We start from the raw sequence: 7,335 nt of genomic DNA, 5'->3' as shown, positions 1-7,335 counted from the left end.
ATGCTATTCAACCGATCATTGCCTGCACTTGCCCGCCCATCCAGCATCACTACTCTGGACGACTCTGACTTAGAATACGTGGATAACTATTTAGTGTTTAATTGCCGTATTGTAATTATTCGCCACCATGGCCTATTTATTGCCTTAACTACCTTATTTTGACCTTATTTGCACTCACTGTATATAGACTTTGTTTTCTTTTTTCTACTGTATTATTGACTGTATGTTTTGTTCATTCCATGTGTAACTCTGTGTTGTTGTATGTATCGAACTGCTATGCTTTATATTGGCCAGGTCGCAGCTGCAAATGAGAACTTGTTCTCAACTAGCATTCCTGGTTAAATAAAGGTGAACAAAAAAATATATATATACGTATACATACACACATGAGGAGGGGTGGATTTTAAATGTATTGGCTGGGAAGAGGTTTGGTCGATGGAGGAAGAAGACAGACAGGCAAGGTGATCATACAGAACATCGCTACTGCGTAATATTCTCTGAGACAGATGTGATGTCTGTCTTTGTTTCTGGAACACCATAATAGAGCTGTTTTCCCTCACTAACACAGGCATAATAAGTGCTGCATAAGGGGAACATACCATAGATACATAAGATAAAATGTGTCCATGTGAGGATATCCACTGTTTTAGTTTGTTATTGTAAAGTCATTTTGCATGCCATGGGCAGCTGTATTGGTTTTTCATTTCAAGTCAATCATCTTTTCATAGGAATCCAGTTTCCTAGGTACTCTATAAAGTACTTCAATGGTCTACAGACTCCTGACAGGCCATACGGTAGCATGCTGAGAGTGTTTCAGAAATTGGTGGAATCGCTTGTTGCCCAAACTGTTAGGTTTCTTGTTTGTATAGGAAAACAAACATTTCTTGGTCGATGTTCTCAGACGTTGATTGATTACTTCCATTGCACCATGAAGCAGGGTAAAAGTGCATTGAAACAAATACAGTATTCTGCTTTTGTTCTGTTACTAACACAATAGAAGCTCATCCTGCCGGTGAGCTGTCTATTCTGAGGATGTTGATGACATCACAAGATGCTGATGACAAAGGTCACTTTCATTTCTGTGCACTGTCTGGAGCCCGAGGTGTCAAGATTAGGTACAATTACCCTAATTATATCCCTTTTTAATGGTGGCTACCATGGTAACATTTGTGTATTCTACGTCAGAGCCTACTATGGACATTGTTTTCCTCTTTTATTAACATTTCTACAGATGCAACAGATGCATGAAACATCCTTACATAATGTCTGTGAATGACACATTTGTCAGGAATTTATTTTCATGAAAAAACGTACTTTCTGTATGTCTGACAATCTTTTGATTTATCCACTTGAGAGTTTCTCATTCTATTTCTCATCTATGGCAAGGGCAAACACAAAGGAATTACAGCTAAGCTGAACACACTTCTGGGAGACAATTGAATTTGTTACTCAGCCACGTCACCTTGGGATTAATTGATTGAGGGTTCTTCAGCAGAACTTTAAAAAAATGTGTCATAATAAATGGAAAAGTCTGTCAAGCATCAGCAGAGCACCTGCAGACAACCTTTTATTCCAGCAACTTTATGTGTTTATAATACAGTAAATAGTGGTGGAATTTCAGTTGTATTGAAATCTCTTCAGTCTCCACTTATTTTCTCTAAAATGAATTGTCAGATTTCTCACACCTCCCGGTTTTGTGTGTAATAGTGTAGTTTGGCTGTATTTCCGATTTTGTATATTTTCTTCATATCCCAGTAAATTAATTTGGTATTGTGTTTTGGAATGTCCTGTGCAGTATGTGTTTATTACTCATACTCAAAGGTTTATTTCGCCTATTAATGCATTCTGTCATTCTGGTGTTGGTTCCAGAACACAGTAGGGGACCAGATTTCTGATTTTGCACATTTGAATGACGGTCAAACCAAGAGTCATTGCGATAGGAGGGTGTATGCTATTGAACCTGATCTGAAGTCAGCATCACTGTCATGTTTTGTCATTTATTACCATGTCTTGTCCCTGTGCTCCCCATTCTATTCGTTTCCCTCTGCTGGTCTTATTAGGTTCTTTCCCTCTTTCTATCCCTCTCTCTCCTCCTCTCCACTCTCTCGCTCTCTCTCTCTTCTCTCTATCGTTCCCGTTCCTGCTCCCAGCTGTTCCTATTCCCCTAATCAATCATTTAGTCTTCCCACACCTGTTCCCCGATCCTTTCCCTGATTAGAGTCCCTATTTCTTCCTTTGTGTTCCGTTCCTGTCCTGTCGGTTCCTTGTCTAGAATTCACCGTGCTGTGTTTGTGTATCGCCCTGTCGTGTCGTGTTTTCCTCAGATGCTGCGTGGTGAGCAGGTGTCTGAGTCTGTCTGGTTCAAGTGCCTTCCCGAGGCAACCTGCTGTTCACCTGCTGTTCAAGATCGAGTCTCCAGTTTGTCCTCGTCATTTCGAGTGAAAGTTGTGTTTTTTGTTTGTATTTACTTTACTGGATTAAAGACTCTGGTTTTCGCCAAGTCGCTTTTGGGTACTGCATGACAGAAGGAAACCAAGGGAATGGACCCAGCGACTTCAGACGCTCGTTACACTGCCGTCGAGATCCAGGAGCCATGCTCGGCAGACACGAGCAGGAATTGTCTGCTGCTCGCCATGCCGTGGAGAACCTGGCCGCTCAGGTTTCCGACCTCTCTGGACAGTTCCAGAGTCTACGTCTCGTGCCACCTGTTACTTCCTGGCCTGCGAGCCTCCAGAACCTAGGGTTAATAACCCACCTTGCTACTCCGGGCAGCCCACTGAGTGCCGCTCCTTTCTCACGCAGTGTGAGATTGTGTTCTCTCTCAACCCAACACATACTCTAGAGAGAGAGCTCGGGTTGCTTACGCCATTTCCTCATACTGGCCGGGCTCGAGAATGGGGCACAGCTATCTGGGAGGCAAGGGCTGATTGCTCTAACAAGTTCCAGAACTTTAAAGAGGAGATGATTCGGGTTTTTGACCGTTCAGTTTTTGGTAGGGAGGCTTCTGGCCCTGGCTTCCTTATGCCAAGGTGAACGGTCCATAACGGATTATTCTATTGAGTTTCGCACTCTTGCTGCCTCTAGTGAGTGGAACAGGCCGGGCGCTGCTCTCGCTCGTTTCTGGAGGGACTCCACGCAGTGGTTAAGGATGAGATTCTCTCCCGGGAGGTTCCTTCAGATGTGGACTCTTTGATTGCTCTCGCCATCCGCATAGAACGACGGGTAGATCTTCGTCACCGGGCTCGTGGAAGAGAGCTCGCATCAACGGTGTTTTTCCCTGCTCCGCATCGCAACCATCTCCCTCCTCTGGCTCTGAGACTGAGCCCATGCAGCTGGGAGGGATTCGCATCTCGACTAAGGAGAGGGAACGGAGGATCACCAACCGCCTGTGCCTCTATTGCGGGTTGCTGGACATTTTGTTAATTCATGTCCAGTAAAAGCCAGAGCTCATCTGTAAGCGGAGGGCTACAGGTGAGCGCAACTACTCAAGTCTCTCCATCAAAATCCTGTACTACTTTGTCGGTCCATCTACGCTGGACCGGTTCGGGCTGCTACATGTAGTGCCTTGATAGACTCTGGGGCTGAGGGTTGTTTCATGGACGAAGCATGGGTTCGGAAACATGACATTCCTTTCAGAGAGTTAGAGAAGCCTACGCCCATGTTCGCCTTAGAGGGTAGTCATCTTCCCAGTATCAGATTTGAGACACTACCTTTAACCTCACAGTATCTGGTAACCACAGTGAGACTATTTCTTTTTGATTTTCCGTCCGTCGTTTACACCTGTTGTTTTGGGTCATCCCCTGGCTAGTATGTCATAATCCTTCTATTAATTGGTCTAGTAATTCTATCCTATCCTGGAACGTTTCTTGTCATGTGAAGTGTTTAGCTGTCTGCATCCTCCCGTTTCTTCTGTCCCTACTTCTCAGGAGGAACCTGGCGATTTGACAGGAGTGCCGGAGGAATATCATGATCTGCGCACGGTCTTCAGTCGGTCCGAGCCAACTCCCTTCCTCCTCACCGGTCGTGATGATTGTAGTATTGATCTCCTTCCGGGGACCACTCCTCCTCGGGTAGACTATACTCTCTGGCGGCTCCCGAACGTAAGGCTCTCGAGATTATTTGTCTGTGTCTCTTGACGCCGGTACCATAGTGCCTTCTTCCTCTCCGGCCGGGGCGGGGTTCTTTTTTGTTAAGAAGAAGGACTTTACTCTGCGCCCCTGCGTGGATTATCGAGGCTGAATGACAGCAACGGTTAAGAATCGTTTATCCGCTTCCCTTATGTCATCAGCCTTCGAGATTCTGCAGGGAGCCAGGTGCTTTACTAAGTTGGACCTTCGTAACGCTTACCATCTCGTGCGCATCAGAGAGGGGGACGAGTGGAAAACGGCGTTTAACACTCCGTTAGGGCATTTTGAGTACCGGGTTCTGCCGTTCGGTCTCGCCAATGCGCCAGCTGTTTTTCAGGCATTAGTTAATGATGTTCTGAGACATGCTGAACATCTTGTTTTTGTCTATCTTGACGATATCCTGATTTTTCTCCGTCACTCGAGATTCATGTTCAGCACGCTCCGACGTGTTCTACAGCGCCTTTAGAGAATTGTCTCTACGTAAAGGCTGAGAAGTGCTCTTTTTCATGTCTCCTCCGTTACTTTTCTCGGTTCCGTTATTTCCGCTGAAGGCATTCAGATGGATTCCGCTAAGGTCCAAGCTGTCAGTGATTGGCCCGCTCTGTCATCACGGTCGAAGTTGCAGCGCTTTTAGGTTTCGCTTAATTTCTATCGGGCGTCATTCGTAATTTCGGGTCAAGTTGCTGCCCTCTCACAGCTCTTACTTCTGTCAAGACGTGTTTTAAGTGGTCCGGTTCCGCCCAGGGAGCTTTTGATCTTCTAAAAGAACGTTTTACGTCCGCTCCTATCCTCGTTACTCCTGACGTCACTAGACAATTCATTGTCGAGGTTGGCGCTTCAGAGGTAGGCGTGGGAGCCATTCTATCCCAGCGCTTCCAGTCTGACGATAAGGTTCATCCTTGCGCTTATTTTTCTCATCGCCTGTCGCCATCTGAGCGCAACTATGATGTGGGTAACCGTGAACTGCTCGCCATCCGCTTAGCCCTAGGCGAATGGCGACAGTGGTTGGAGGGGCGACCGTTCCTTTTGTCGTTTGGACAGACCATAAGAACCTTGAGTACATCCGTTCTGCCAAACGACTTAATGCCCGTCAAGCTCGTTGGGCGTTGTTTTTCGCTCGTTTCGAGTTTGTGATTTCTTACCGTCCGGGTAGCAAGAACACCAAGCCTGATGCCTTATCCCGTCTGTTTAGTTCTTCTGTGGCTTCTACTGATCCCGAGGGGATTCTTCCTTATGGGCGTGTTGTCGGGTTAACAGTCTGGGGAATTGAAAGACAGGTTAAGCAAGCACTCACGCACACTGCGTCGCCGCGCGCTTGTCCTAGTAACCTCCTTTTCGTTCCTGTTTCCACTCGTCTGGCTGTTCTTCAGTGGGCTCACTCTGCCAAGTTAGCTGGTCATCCCGGTGTTCGAGGCACTCTTGCGTCTATTCGCCAGCGCTTTTGGTGGCCGACTCAGGAGCGTGACACGCGCCGTTTCGTGGCTGCTTGTTCGGACTGCGCGCAGACTAAGTCGGGTAACTCTCCTCCTGCCGGTCGTCTCAGACCGCTCCCCATTCCTTCTCGACCATGGTCTCACATCGCCTTAGACTTCATTACCGGTCTGCCTTTGTCTGCGGGGAAGACTGTGATTCTTACGGTTGTCGATAGGTTCTCTAAGGCGGCACATTTCATTCCCCTCGCTAAACTTCCTTCCGCTAAGGAGACGGCACAAATCATTATCGAGAATGTATTCAGAATTCATGGCCTCCCGTTAGACGCCGTTTCAGACAGAGGCCCGCAATTCACGTCACAGTTTTGGAGGGAGTTCTGTCGTTTGATTGGTGCGTCCGTCAGTCTCTCTTCCGGGTTTCATCCCCAGTCTAACGGTCAAGCAGAGAGGGCCAATCAGACGATTGGTCGCATACTACGCAGCCTTTCTTTCAGAAACCCTGCGTCTTGGGCAGAACAGCTCCCCTGGGCAGAATACGCTCACAATTCGCTTCCTTCGTCTGCTACCGGGTTATCTCCGTTTCAGAGTAGTCTGGGTTACCAGCCTCCTCTGTTCTCATCCCAGCTTGCCGAGTCCAGCGTTCCCTCCGCTCAAGCGTTTGTCCAACGTTGTGAGCGCACCTGGAGGAGGGTGAGGTCTGCACTTTGCCGTTACAGGGCACAGACTGTGAGAGCCGCCAATAAACGCAGGATTAAGAGTCCAAGGTATTGTTGCGGCCAGAGAGTGTGGCTTTCCACTCGCAACCTTCCTCTTACGACAGCTTCTCGTAAGTTGACTCCGCGGTTCATTGGTCCGTTCCGTGTCTCCCAGGTCGTCAATCCTGTCGCTGTGCGACTGCTTCTTCCGCGACATCTTCGTCGCGTCCATCCTGTCTTCCATGTCTCCTGTGTTAAGCCCTTTCTTCGCACCCCCGTTCGTCTTCCCTCCCCCTCCCGTCCTTGTCGAGAGCGCACCTATTTACAAGGTACATAAGATCATGGACATGCGTTCTCGGGGACGGGGTCACCAATACTTAGTGGATTGGGAGGGTTACGGTCCTGAGGAGAGGAGTTGGGTTCCGTCTCGGGACGTGCTGGACCGTTCACTCATTGATGATTTCCTCCGTTGCCGCCAGGATTCCTCCTCGAGTGCGCCAGGAGCGCTCGGTGAGTGGGGGGTACTGTCATGTTTTGTCATTTATTATCTTGTCTTGTCCCTGTGCTTCCCATTCTATTCGTTTCCCTCTGCTGGTCTTATTAGGTTCTTTCCCTCTTTCTATCCCTCTCTCTCCCCCTCCCTCTCTCACTCTCTCGCTCTCTCTTCTCTCTATCGTTCCGTTCCTGCTCCCAGCTGTTCCTATTCCCCTAATCAATCATTTAGTCTTCCCACACCTGTTCCCGATCCTTTCCCCTGATTAGAGTCCCTATTTCTTCCTTTGTGTTCCGTTCCTGTCCTGTCGGTTCCTTGTCTAGAATTCACCGTGCTGTGTTTGTGTATCGCCCTGTCGTGTCGTGTTTTCCTCAGATGCTGCGTGGTGAGCAGGTGTCTGAGTCTGTCTGGTTCAAGTGCCTTCCCGAGGCAACCTGCTGTTCACCTGCTGTTCAAGATCGAGTCTCCAGTTTGTCCTCGTCATTTCGAGTGAAAGTTGTGTTTTTTGTTTGTATTTACTTTACTGGATTAAAGACTCTGTTTTCGCCAAGTCGCTTTTGGGTCCTCTTTCACCTGCATGACAATCACCT

This window comes from Oncorhynchus gorbuscha, linkage group LG09, assembly GCF_021184085.1.
Source record: "Oncorhynchus gorbuscha isolate QuinsamMale2020 ecotype Even-year linkage group LG09, OgorEven_v1.0, whole genome shotgun sequence".
Taxonomy (NCBI): Eukaryota; Metazoa; Chordata; class Actinopteri; order Salmoniformes; family Salmonidae; genus Oncorhynchus; species Oncorhynchus gorbuscha.
The sequence above is the reverse complement of the archived record's forward strand: the minus strand, read 5'-3'. Positions refer to the sequence as shown.